We start from the raw sequence: 14,517 nt of genomic DNA on the forward strand, positions 1-14,517 counted from the left end.
TCTGCATAGAAGTTCAATAAGCAGGGTGGCAATATACAGCCTTGATGTACTCCTTTTACTATTTGGAACCAGTCTGTTGTTCCATGTCCAGTTCTAACTGTTGCTTCTTGACCTGCATACAGATTTCTCAAGAGGCAGGTTAGGTATTCCCATCTCTTTCAGAATTTTCCACAGTTGATTGTGATCCACACAGTCAAAGGCTTTGGCATAGTCAATAAAGCAGAAATAGATGTTTTTCTGGAACTCTCTTGCTTTTTCCATGATCCAGCCGATGTTGACAATTTGAACTTCTGCATAGAAGTTCAATAAGCATGGTGACAATATACAGCCTTGATGTACTCCTTTTACTATTTGGAACCAGTCTGTTGTTCCATGTCCAGTTCTAACTGTTGCTTCTTGACCTGCATACAGATTTCTCAAGAGGCAGGTTTGGTATTCCCATCTCTTTCAGAATTTTCCACAGTTGATTGTGATCCACACAGTCAAAGGCTTTGGCATAGTCAATAAAGCAGAAATAGATGTTTTTCTGGAACTCTTTTGCCTTTTTGATGATCCAGTGGATGTTGGCAATTTGATCTCTGGTTCTTCTGCCTTTTCTAAAACCAGCTTGAACATCAGGAAGTTCACGGTTCATGTATTGCTGAAGCCTGGCTTGGAGAATTTTGAGCATTACTTTACTAGCGTGTGAGATGAGTATAACTGTGCAGTAGTTTGAGCATTCTTTGGCATTGCCTTTCTTTGGGATTGGAATGAAAACTGACCTTTTGCAGTCCTGTGGCCACTGCTGAGTTTTCCAAATTTGCTGGCATATTGAGGGCAGCACTCTCACAGCATCATCTTCCAGGAGTAGAAATAGCTCAACTGGAATTCCATCACTTTCACTAGCTTTGTTCATAGTGATGCTTTCTAAGGCCCACTTGACTTCACATTCCAGGATGTATTGCTCTAGATGAGTGATCACACCATTGTGATTATCTGGGTCGTGAAGATCTTTTTTTGTACAGTTCTTCTGTGTATTCTTGCCACCTCTTCTTATTCTGATAGATAGAGTGTCTGATGAACTATGGAATGAGGTTTGTGACATTGTACAGGAGATAGGGATCAAGACCATCCGCATGGAAAAGAAATGCAAAAAGCAAAATGGCTGTCTGGAGAGGCCTTACAAATAGCTGTGAAAAGAAGAGAAGCGTAAAGCAAAGGAGAAAAGGAAAGATATAAGCATCTGAATGCAGAGTTCCAAAGAATAGCAAGAAGAGATAAGAAAGGCTTCCTCAGCGATCAATGCAAAGAAATAGAGGAGAACAACAGAATGGGAAAGACTAGAGATCTCTTCAAGAAAATTAGAGATACCAAGGGTACATTTCATGCAAAGATGGGCTCGATAAAGGACAGAAATGGTATGGACCTGACAGAAGCAGAAGATATTAAGAAGAGGTAATCAAGTATACCTCTGATCTTGGGAAAATAAATAAAGTTTTAGAAAAAGGAAAATCACTGATAATAGCTTATAAGATGCATACTATTTTACAAGACAGTCATTTAAGTAAAATCTGAAAGGTTTAAACTAATATCCTCATTAGTGTGGAGCTGGCACTTGGTGGATAATTCAGGTGGAGGTACAAAGAAGTAATATTCTGGCTGAAGATGTTCCCTGGGGTGTATGGTTCCAATCCAGGTATTAGTTCAGTATCAGAGATGATACAGAAATACTAACAGATAGCTAGCTAGGTAGGTATATAAGAAAAGACATTCTAAGAGTATTCAGTATTAAGTGACATAGCAGAAGAGTTGTTGCTTATCTACAGATTGTTCTTTCTGCTTCTGAACTTGAAGTCAAGAATTGTACTTAGTTTTAAATGTGTGCAGTAGTTTAAGTCAGGGTGCTACTATAAGAAGAAGTAGAATGTTGTCATTGTTGTTCAGTTGCCCCATCATGTCCAATTCTTTGCAACCCCATGGACTGCAGTACACCATACCTCCCTGTCCCTCACCATCTCCTGAAGTTTCCCAAGTTCATGTCCATTGCATCAGTGATGCTATCCAGACATCTCATCCTATGATGCCCTCTTCTCCTTCAGCGCTCAATCTTTCCCAGCATCAGAGACTTTTCCAATGAGTCATCTATTTGCATCAGATGACCAAAATACTGGAGCTTCAGCTTCAGCATCAGTCCTTCCAGTGAGTATTCAGGGTTGATTTCCCTTAAGATTCACTGATTGAAGCTCCTTGCTTTCCAAGGGACTGTCAGGAGTCTTCTCCAACACCACAGTTCAAAGGCATCAATTCTTTGGCATTCTGCCTTCTTTAAGATCCAGCTATCACAACCTTATGTGACCACTGGGAAGACCATAGCCTTGACTATAGGGACCTTTGCCAGCAAAGTAATGTCTCTGCTTTTCAACACGCTGTCTAGGTTTGTCACCGCTTTCCTGCCAAGAAGTAATTGTCTTCTGATTTCATGGCTGCAGTCATCATCCATAGTGGTTTTAGAGACCAAGAAGTAGAAATCTGTCACTACTTCCACCTTTTCCCCTTCTATTTGCCATGAAATAATGGAGTCAAATGCCATGATCTTAGCTTTTAATATTTAATTTTAAGCAGTCTCTTTCACTCTCCTCCTTCACCCTCATTAAGAAGCTCTTTAGTTCCTCTTCACTTTCTGCCATTAAAAATAGAATACTGGGCAAGTGTTTAAAATAGGGTCTCCTGGACAAAAAGATGGGAACTGAATTATTGGAACTCAGGTGTATTTCTTTTTTTTTTTTTGAGGGGGGAGTCTAATCAATGATTCCTCCCAAACTGTATTTTTCTGTAGCACTGTTTGTCAACCTTGGCCGGATCCTTTGGCCTTCCTTCCAGAGTGACTCCTTGTCTCAAGGCCCTCAGGGCATAAGCATTTCTGGGTCAGGTGGCTTTGGGCCCAGAGGCCCCAGAGGGTCCTGATACTTGCCCAGCAGCCCTCAGCCAGAGATGCATGTCATTCTTGCCCAAGGATTCCTAACAAATCCTTGCCACACAGATCTATAGAACAATCATTTGCAGTGGGAGACCCTCTCCTGGTGAATCCCACTGTACCCAAACTTGCCACGTGCTTGTCCCCTCACGTAATTTTCCCAAGCCTTATCTTCTGTGCACAAGGGAACAAGGTGCTCCCTCAGGCAACCCTCAGTGAAGTCTGGCTATAAACCATCCTTAGTGCCCACTATTCTGAGCACTGAGTGTAGAAATAACTGCTTCATCTCTGCCCCAACATCCTGAGTTCAGCAGGGCAGCTGCACCCATGGTGCCAGCAAGTCCAGCATCTGTAGGGCAGCTGTGTTTCTATTATGTGAGATCAAATTAGAACTGGAAATATCAATTGACTTGATGAATCATCAACTAAACTAAATTTTCTCTTTTAAAAGACATACTAAATCTAAAGCCTGGAGCATGGCTGAGTGGGGATCAAATATCTTCAGCTATGGATAGAGGAAAGATGTGGGGGTCAGGGTACCTGAAAGGATTCTCATACATGTTTTTTTAAAAATAAAATTACATTTAAACCTTGCATGAAAACACTAGAAGAGAAAACTAAACCAAACCTAACCAACGTAATAAGTCAGACCTCACTGACTGCATGCTTTGAAAGAGATCTGCGATCCTGACAAATTTCCATTTACCCCTAACTAAGTTAAACACTTTGCTAAACAAAAAATATTCATTTCCTTTAAAAATTTTGAGCTTTGTGGTAGGTAATTTCTGGTGTATTAGATAGAATTTCTGTTTGCATGTTAGCTGTGAAGATTAAAATGATACAGGGAACAATTACAGAATAAACTAACATAACATAGTAGATTTTTTGTCATTTGTCTGTATATAAAGCATTAGTTCCTGAACTGGGTTTAGTATGAATGATTGTATTTATAAGGTAGCATGTATATGCAATCATACACACATACACACCAACACACATATGGAGACAATAGCCATTTGTGGAGTTAAACAATAGCTTTTATTCTAAGAGTTGCAACTTAATTTATTTCACTTGGGTCAAGGGAATTAAGTGTTCTGAGAAATGAGTTCTGTAGTTTGGTGATATTTAATTATTTTTTAACAAGAAATAAATGCTATAGAAGAAGTGTAGGAAACAGGTATAGACCATTACACCAAATGTGAAAAAAGTAACAAAGAATTTCGAAGGTCAAAAGACTGTGAGTATAATTTTCAAGAGGAAATGACAAGGACTAATGGTCGCAAAGATCATAAGTCCCTCCGTCCCTCATTCAGCACCCTAAAATTACCTAGGAAACCCCTTTCTAAGGAGACAAAAGCCATATATTGTTTGGCAAAGAGAGAAAGTGCAGCATATTGAGAGTCTTTTCTTTCTTTACTCTGTGATGAACTCCTTTTCCAAGATTTTCTGTCATACCATCTCCTGAGTCAGCCTCTGGAGCTCAAATGAAGAGAAGCAGCTGCATTAGGGCTGCCACCCTGAAAGGTGAATAGGCTGCCATCTTCAATATTGTTTCCACTAACTTATGTAGCTGAGTGCCAAGATCCATGGGCTTTGTCATTGCATGATAGGATTATATACTGCCATAGAGAGACTCATAATGATGGTGCACTGTAATCTCTTCAAGATTAGGTTTCTGTCAAGACCATATTTCTTATAAAATTGGCCTGAAGAATTATAGTCCACTAAGTTCTAGATAAAGTAATAATTAATTATAGCCAGTAGAGTGTATAGAAAAGTGACAGCATTATTGCTGAATACACACAAAAAAGGGAACTTATTTAATTAGATGACAGGAGAAGAAATCATGTTTAGAATTTTAATGAGAACTACGATTGAAAACTTTTGGCCTTTGGCCACCTCAGGTAAAGGCAAAACTTAAAGTGATTTTTAGAGATGAAAGCAGAATTCAGTAATGATATAAAAGGTATTGAAAGAAGGGAAAAGGACTCATATCTCTAAATGAGATATGCTGTATTAAAAAAAATTTTTTTTTCCTTCCTTTTTTATTTTGAGTTGGTAAAAAAGATGTCTCCATGATTGCATTGATTCTGTTATTGCAAAAGCATGCTAAGAATTATGCCTGGAGCTAGATTCCTTGATCATTTACTAGACAGTATAGAGGTCAACGGTTTGTGCATGTGAATGCCAAGTCACTTCAGCATGTCTGACTTTCTGTGAACCCACGGACTGCAGCCCAGCAGGCTCCTCTGTCCATGGGATTCTCCAGGCAAGAATACTGGAATAGGTTGCCATGGCCTCCTCCAGGGGATCCTCCTGACCCAGGGATCTAATCCATGTCTCTTAAACCTCCTGCATTGACAGATGGGTTCTTTACCACTAGCACCACCTGTGAAGCCCATCAATGGCTTAGGTTATGCTGAATAAGCAACTACCCTCCCCTTCCCCCATTTTTATTTTATTAAGTTAAGTTTACTTTATTAAGTTAAATGTAAAGTTTTTTCTCTTTGTTATTAGTGCAAGTTCACCACGGGTTTGAGCAACCTGCCAGGTAAGCTTTCCTGCATAGTCAGTAATCAGGCTTTCACATTTCTGGCTCTAACATCTCATGTGAGGTCAGGTGGGTATTTCCATTTGGAAATAATGTGTGCCACATATGGTTATATTTCCTGGTGAGTCACAGGTCCACACCTAACATCTTAGAAGAGGGGAAGAATAGCCGTTCTGTTACTAAGAGGAAGAGATTTGAATCAAGCACTAGGGAACAGTTTTAGTGCTCACGCTGGGTGTTTACTGGATGGTGTTAGTGATCTCCACATAAAGGAGATGACTGTTGCTCACAGCAGGCATTTGAATCCTCTCCCTTGAAAGAGAGTATAACCCCAAGATTCTCCATTCATTTCCTCAGATACCTACATAGGAGAGTTAAGAACTCTAGTTTCCCACAGGACATAATATAGACTACTTATTTTCAAAACTCTTGAATTAGAAAAAGCTTAAAATAAAATCACAGGAAGCCACCACAAAGATTTACTATCTTGCATATAGAAAAGTAAATAGAAAATTGTTATAAAGAACTACTTAAAATTAGTAAATCTATTACTCTTTTAGATACTATATCAATTTGTAAGCAAGGTTATTCTAAAGTAACAACCCCCAATCCCCAAGTTCTCAACAATTTAAGACAAAATTTATTTTTTTAACTTTTTTAATCTTTAATTTCTTTTGACAATGTTTTATAGTTTAAACGCTGTAATCTTTTAACTTTTTTGGTTAAATTTACTGCTAAGTTTGTCTTTCATTCTTTTGGATGCATTCAAACCAAAAGTTTATTTTTTATTTATTAAAAAAAATTTCTTTCTTTATTTTTAATTGAAAGATAATCCCAATAATGTGTTGGTTTCTGCCATACATCAACATGGATCAGCCATAGGTATATATATGTTCCCTCCCCCTTGAACCTCCAACCCACCTCCCACCCCATCCCTACCCTCTTTTGAAGATTTGGAACAACAGACTGGTTCCAAATAGGAAAAGGAGTACATCAAGGCTATATATTGCCACCCTGCTTATTTAACTTATAAGCAGAGTACATCATGAGAAATGCTGGGCTGGAGGAAGCACAAGCTGGAATCAAGGTTGCTGGGAGAAATATCAATAACCTCAGATATGCAGATGACACTACCATTATGGCAGAAAGTGAAGAGGAACTAAAAAGCCTCTTGATGAAAGTGAAAGAGGAGAGTGAAAAAGTTGGCTTAAAGCTCAACATTCAAAAAACTAAGATCATGGCATCTGGTCCCATCACTTCATGGCAAATAGATGGGGAAACAGTGGAAACAGTGTCAGACTTAATTTGGGGGGCTCCAAAATCACTGCAGATGATGATTGCAGCCATGAAATTAAAAGGTGCTTACTCCTTGGAAGGAAAGTTATGACCAACCGAGATAGCATATTAAAAAGCAGAGACATTACTTTGTCAACAAAAGTCTTTCTAGTCAAGGCTATGGTTTTTCCAGTGGTCATGTATGGATGTGAGAGTTGGACTATAAAGAAGGCTGAGCACTGAAGAATTGATGCTTTTGAAATATGGTGTTGGAGAAGACTGTTAAGAGTCCCTTAGACTGCAAGGAGATCCAACCAATCCATTCTAATGGAGATCAGTCCTGGGTGTTTATTGGAAGGACTGATGTTGAAGCTGAAACTCCAATACTTTGGCCACCTGATGTGAAGAGCTGACTCATTTGAAAAGACCATGATGCTGGGAAAGATTGAGGGCATGAGAAGGGGACGACAGAGAATGAGATGGTTGGATGGCATCACCGACTCAATGGACATGGATTTGGGTGGACTCTGGGAGTTGGTGATGGACAGGGAGGGCTGACATGCTGCAGTTTATAGGGTCGTAAAGAGTCGGACATGACTGAGAGACTGAACTGTACTGAATTGAACTATGAAGAAACCTTAGTAGTTTGGGGAAAAAAAAAAAAAAAAACCACAAATTTGTAAAACATAAAGTTATATACTCTCATAGCTTCATTAAATTAATATTTGGTAAGCAGAGCTCTGGAGTGTCAGATGGTTTGACAAAAGACCACAAGGTGATTGAAATAGCAAATTGTTCACAGGTCCTAGAGAGAGTACACCTTATGCCTCCAGGGGTCACACAGCGAGATTTAAGGAGGATGCAGACAGAGAGCGTGGCAGGACCTGGGGCATATGCCTTTGTTATGATCTGCAGGTAGAGTGTTTTGGGGTTCCTGGGTTAAAGCTAGATTGGTCAGTTAATAACCAAGAGAGTCGGGTTTGGGAAGATCTCTGAGCAGCCCAAGGGAAAGGCCCTGGAAGGCAGAGAAACTATTTATCATCAAAGCTGTTGGGGAAGTCATACTAGAAATATATATTTACTTATGACTCTCTGGTTTTATTTAGGGCTTACACTTGCATGAGAAACTAATGATGGCTTATGACCCCCGAGGTTCTCTTGACACAAAATGGATGCTAAAGCAGCAGTACCATGTAGTAGCTTAGCTAAATTCTCAACAAGTGCTTAATTCTTCTCCTTCCCATTCTATTCACTGATTATAACAGTTTTTTATTTTCTTGGCAAAAATAATTTGTAAATCAAACCCTTCATATAAAAGCTTAGGCATTTTAGATTCATTTTAGGATTATGTATTTGCTTAGTCAGAAAATTCTTTATTTGCCAGTTAACAATTTTTTCATGTGCTCTTTCCTTTTAATAAGCATTTGCTTTTAAGTGCTGATCATTGCAGCATGAATAGAAGTAGTTATTTTCTGAGAAAATGGATATGAAGCAGGTATTGACTTTTGTGGCAGTGAACATAGAGATTTATTGACTGGAAGATAAGGTCAATACTTGCCTTGAGGGACAATAAATCTAGATGTTCAACAAAATATAAAGTCAATATTTGTATTAATACCTATGCTTTGAATACCTGTCTAAAATCCCTGGAAATTTCTCTATATAATACTGGAATTTCTTGATCTTTGAAAAGTGTGCCATTGTAAATAGACCTTGAAAAGCTATCACAAAGTTTGAAACTAAGATCAAAATAAACCAGTGCAGATATCAAAAGTAGAATGCATGAATTTTGCAGTCTCTTTTGCAAGAGTGTTTTCTTTAAAATGTGTAAACTTTATCAACTACTTGATTCATCAAAGTGTGAAATTTGTTTAGTTAACAGCATTTCACTGAAGTACAATTTTAATAGATACAAAGCATATATGACAGACCTAGAACTCTAATGTTCATAAATAAAATATTGTCAACTACTTTTGTTTCTTAAGACTTCAAGGGCATTCTTTGCAAATAAATCACTGGATTTTAAGTACAGTACAGCGCTCATAATGTTATTACATTGCTTGTTCCCTTAGGTGCAGCCATTTTATTATTATAGCCCCTTGACTGATTAGAGTGCTTCCTCCATTAAGAAATACCTGTTACATATAGACTTCATAGTATTGATTTCAGAGGCAAACTTTCTAGAAAGTACTTGCAATCATCAAAACAAAACTAGGTATCTTCCACGAGGTACCCTCCCTATCATCTTTCTAGCAGTGGCTTGTCTACCTTCCAAATCCCCTGGACTAATCACTGCAGGGTTTATTGACATTTTTCTGTCAGTATGTTCCACTTTTAATTTACAGTGAATGAGCCCATGCACTTTAATCCTCTTCACCTGCCATTGAAATAGCCAGCACTTATTATAATAGTAACAAAATAAAATTGCAATCTAGCATTAGAAACAAGGCAAGGAAACTCAAAATAACAGGGACTGAAGACAAAGTGAGGCCATGGACAATTAGCAGGAGCAAACGTTGAACCTGCAAATGCTTTTGAAAAATACACTGCTGCCACGGTCCATAAGGGATAAGATTTCTGTGGGAGCAGCACTCCTCACGGAGGATGTGCCGAGTAAGGTGAAGACACTGCTCCAAAAGGCTTCTGAGGTGGGTGGCCATGCTGGCTCATGAAAGTTGATCCCAGCCAACTTTCAGAAAAATGATTTAGTATAGCAGCCAGGCTCTGCTCTTACTACTTGCTGTAGCAACTGGACCTGCTATCTTGCAGATTACAGTTCTAAAAATGAAAAAAAAAAAACTGTTCTCCTTAAATCTGTGTCTGATTGTTCTTTCAGATAATGTTCATGTTTTATTTTGACATCCCAAAGCAGAAATGCATTGATCACCCTCCGTTGTAGCAAAGTAAGAAAAAATTTTGTACATTTGAGGCTCAAAAGATGAAACAAAAGTTAAGGTTCTAAATTATCACTGAAATCATCTCTAACTTCATAAATGCTACTTGAGAGGTATTAATTCCATCTGTGAAAGGGGAACAGAAAATATTGCTTTTAGATGGAGAAACAGATTTCTGGATTTAAAACCTCTCCACTATCACCACTGCTCTGAATTCTGTAATTTATATGTGAGAAACTAAAAACAAGTTACTTAGAACTGTTAAGGGTAAAATGGCAAGTGAAAATGCCAGCTTAGTGCAATGAGCAGGAAATATCAGTGGCATTATAACCTTCAGATAAAATGACATTCAAGGGCAAAAACATTAAATGGGGCAAAGATAACAGTGGTGATCAACCCAGAGTTCACAGTTCCATCATTATAATCACTCATTTGCTCATACCCTCAATTCTTTGTCCCTTTTTTCTCGCTTTGTTATTTGGAATTAACTTCAACCCTGGTTAAATTCAACTACTTACCTTTTCCAGATCCGAAAACTTGCTGCAGAATATGGCTAGAGAAAAGTCACCTGAAAATATTGTCTGATCTCCTGTTAATTGATAACCATAGACATCAAGGCAGCTCCTAACAATGCCATGGAATGACCTGCTTTCGCTGATGACCTCATTTCTTATTTTGCTATGAACAAAGAAGCAATTAGGAGAGAATTTCTACAACAAGTATGGTGACTTTTCTGTTTGATTCTATGCTCATATACTCTGCAGGCCCTCCTATTTTTGTGGAGTTACTATATATGATCCTATGTGAAATAGTGATCCCTCCAGTTAAGCTTATTTGTAATTCTAGAGTTTAAAGAACACCAGTGGAGAAATATATATTTGAGAGTTGTCAACATATAAATGGTATTTGAAATTATAAAATAATAATGATATAGTGGTTGATTTAGTCATTAAGTCGTGTCTGACTCTTGTGACCCCATGGACTGTAGCCTGTCAGGCTCCTCTGTCCATGGGATTTCCCAGGCAAGAATACTGGAGTGGGTTTCCATTCCCTTCTCCAGGGGATTTTCCTGACCCAGGGATTAAGCCCACATCCCCTGCATTGGCAGGTGGTTTCTTTACTGTTGAGCCACTGGGAAAGCCCAAGGAATAAAAACAGACCCTAGTAAATTGATAATTGGTGATATTGAAGAAAAGCATATTAGTGGAGTAAAGGAAAACAAAGTGAAGTAGGTTCAAAATAGAATGGAGGGTGAAAAGTTGGAGGCAATGAATGTTTTAGTCTGCTCAGGCTGCCATAATAAAATACCATAGACTAGGTGTTTTCCTCAACAGAAATTTAGGTTTTCAGTTTCAGAGGTTACAAGTCAAGGCCAAAGTTTGAACCAGTTAGGTTTCTGGTGAGAACTTTCATCTTGCCTTGTAGACTACCACTTTCTTGCTATGTCTTCATGTGGCCTTTCCTTGGTGTGTGTGTGCATCTGCATGGGAGAGAAGTAGAAGAGAGGGAAAAAGCAAGCTGTCTGGTGACTCTTCTAAGAACATTGATTGCATTGGATTAGGACTCCTCTTTTATAATCCCACTTAGCCTTAATTGCCTCCTAAATGCCAATGTCCAAATACAGTCACTTTGGGTTTTAGAACTTCAACATATGAACTTTGGGGAGGAGACATGATATAGTCTGTAGTAATGACCACAGACAACTTTGTATTACGTTGACAACTCTATGCAGAGAATAAATTATAGAGGATGAAAGTTAATGCAAGGAGGAGGCTATTAATTGTGGTATGGGGTCATATAGTTGAATGTGGTTGGGTGTTAGCCCTGGAAATGGACTCTAGATGGAATATATGTTTTGGAGACTGGGAAAAAAACATGTAAGACTACATATAGTATGGTGAGTGGCAGGTTATACTTTACAAATACAGTCCCATCTTTTCCCATTATACATACTCTTTTGCAATGTGCCCTTGCCACTACCCCATCAAGGAGTGGAGTCTGTTCTGTACTGCTTTATATCTGGGTTTTCACTGTGACTGCTTCTGTTTAGAGAATATGGCAGAACTGAGGCTGTACAAGCTCTAGGAATAGCCCTTAAATGGCCTGTCAACTTTGACTTCCTGCTGCTTGAAAGCCAGCTACTATAGAAGGGCATGGTTCTCTGAGAAAAGCACGCTGCTGCATGAAGTAGCCTTGGAGGACGAAAAATCACAGGGTGAGATTTGGAGGTGGAGTCTTGTGGAAAGGAGGAGAGAGGCCAAACAGCTCCATGGCATCAGACATGAAATAAAGAAACCATTCTGGATAATTTAGTGCTGTCAAGTCTCAGGTGACTCTAGTCCCAGCTACTGTCTGGCCACACACACAAAATACACCACATGCACCTTGCTCAGTTCAGCCTAGTCAACCTACAGAACACTGAGGAGATCAATTACTTTGGGGTGGTTTGTCACACATTACTAGGTACCTGAAATGGGAGTGGGTGGTGGTAAACGGATGTAAAATCCAAGAGCGTATCTCTGTTTGTATGTTAGGGACTGGGAAATAGTGCTGGTGGTATCTGAGAAGGAAAATTGTGAAACAAATTCAAAGGTGAAAACCAAGAGTTCTATTTTGACTTCTTTAAGACTGAAATCACTATTACATATCTCTGTCAAGTACATGGATAAAAGGAAAGAGTGGTAAACTGTGTCAAAAGTTTCTGAAAAGTTGATGAGAAAATAATAGTACCTGTTGGATCGATCAATACGAACATTACTGAACTTTGTATAGGTTTCTTTCTCCCCATCCCTGCAATCTCTACACTAATCCAATATCTCATATCTCTCAGTATCTCATATCAAGAGTAGCTCTGTCTCCCATTCTCAGCTCACTCTTATTACTTCTAAATTATTTTTTTTCCAAAATTACTTTCATCATTTCACACTAGTGCTATAAAATTTGTCATTTTTATGTAAGATAAAGTTCTTTATCTTTATTAGTAAATAGCACCAAAATATATATTTATTCTATCTACCCACTTTATCTACTATATTATGGGAACATGTCTCTGATCATGGTAGTATTCTCCTAATTCTGTAACTAAATGCCACCTGTTCCTTTTGTCTCAAGTGCCCATCTCTTATTTTTGTCTATCCAGACCCTTTACTTTTGGGACAAAGGCCTTTTTCATGGTGTCTTTTACATTTTTCTGGAAAAATCATTTTAAATTATAGTGTAAAATCTATAGTGGATCATGAAGTCAATTTTCTGTGTCCTGCCTACATTTTAAAAAATCAAACAAACAGGAAAGAAAACATAATTTAGTGAAGATTAATTCATTAAATTCATTGGTTCATTAAATTTTTGTTTCAGGTTGTATGTGTTTGTGTGTGGGGGTGTGTGTGTGTCTTTGTTCTTAAATATGGTTGTGTTATGTCTATATGATCAGGAAATAAAATGTTTTATTGTGAGGCCACATTAAAAAAATTTAAAAGCCACTTATCTGGAGCATATAACTCTCTTACCTAATCTCCTATTTGGCCTTTTAAAATCTAGTTCATTTAAATAGTGTCTAAGATGCTGAACATTGAATTGTTTAATTATTTTAAATATATATTCCTGGAAAATATTTACTCATTTGTCCATTTCTCACTGAAAACGTGCATGTATTGCCTGTTATGAGTCATCTTTTGTGCTTTTCTCTGGGTCTACAGTGCAATGTTTGATAGACCCTTACTCATGAGGCTTATATAGGGAAAGACATTGTAAGGCCATCAGACAAGGTCATCATTGATAAGAATTAGATGAAGAAGACAGATAGGGGACTTTCAGTTCAGTTCAGTTCAATTGCTCAGTCGTGTCTGACACTTTGTAACCCCATGAATTGCAGCGCGCCAGGCCTCCCTGTCCATCACCAATTCCTGGAGTTCACTCAAACTCATGTCCTTCGAGTCAGTGATGCCATCTCATCCTCTCATTTCATCCTCTGTCATCCCCTTCTCCTGCCCCCAATCCCTCCCAGCTTTAGGGTCTTTTCCAACGAGTCAACTCTTTGCATAAGGTGGCCAAAGTATTGGAGTTTCAGCTTTAGTATCAGTCCTTCCAATGAACACCCAGGACTGATCTCCTTTAGAATGGACTTCAGAGCATCTAAAATCTTGGGGAAACTTGGGCTTACCTGGAAAAGTGGTGTTAGATCTGACTTCTGAAAAATAATTACAACTTGCATATGCAGAAGAAGTGAACTGGGAAAGAACATTAAAAGAAGAAGAAATATATTATTTGAGACCCTGAGGTAGAGAGAATAGCTAATTAGAGGAATTGAAAGAAGAGTCCTTTGACTGGAGCAAAGTGAATGAGGAAAGATTGACAGTGAGGCTAAAAAAGCAGAAACAGAGAAAATCATCCCTAATATCCTCATAAGTTGCATAGTTTTCCCTGTTTAATCTAAAAGCAATGAGAAACCTCTAAAGCATTTCAGTCTGAGGAGTAACATGATTGACTCTGTGTATTTGATAAATATAGTATGTGAAGAATGTATTAGAGGGGAGTAATAGTGGTCCTGAGACCTAAGGCAGGAGGCTGATGCTCTCAGTTCAGCTCAGTTAAGTTGCTCAGTCGTGTCTGACTCTTTGCAACTCCATGAATTGCAGCACGCCAGGCCTCCCTGTACATCACTAACTCCCGGAGTTTACTCAAACTCATGTCCATCGAGTTGGTGATGCCATCCAGCCATCTCATCCTCTGTCGTCCTCTTCTCCTCCTGCCCCTAATCCCTCCCGGGATCAGAATTTTTCCAGTGAGTCAACTCTTCACATGAAGTGGCCAAGTTATTGGAGTTTCAGCTTCAACATCAGTCCTTC

The 14,517-nt window shown here is 38.6% G+C and overlaps 1 non-coding gene across 1 annotated transcript; it reads right to left on the reverse strand.

Annotated features, from left to right (window-relative positions):
- Positions 1-3,169: 3,169 nt before the first annotated feature.
- On the reverse strand, positions 3,170-3,303 carry LOC138985022 (small nucleolar RNA SNORA43). Its single transcript, XR_011462258.1, has one exon. It is a non-coding gene; the product is annotated as a small nucleolar RNA SNORA43 (small nucleolar RNA).
- Between the last annotated feature and the right edge of the window lie 11,214 nt (positions 3,304-14,517).

This window comes from Bos mutus, chromosome 2, assembly GCF_027580195.1.
Source record: "Bos mutus isolate GX-2022 chromosome 2, NWIPB_WYAK_1.1, whole genome shotgun sequence".
Lineage (NCBI taxonomy): Eukaryota > Metazoa > Chordata > Mammalia > Artiodactyla > Bovidae > Bos > Bos mutus.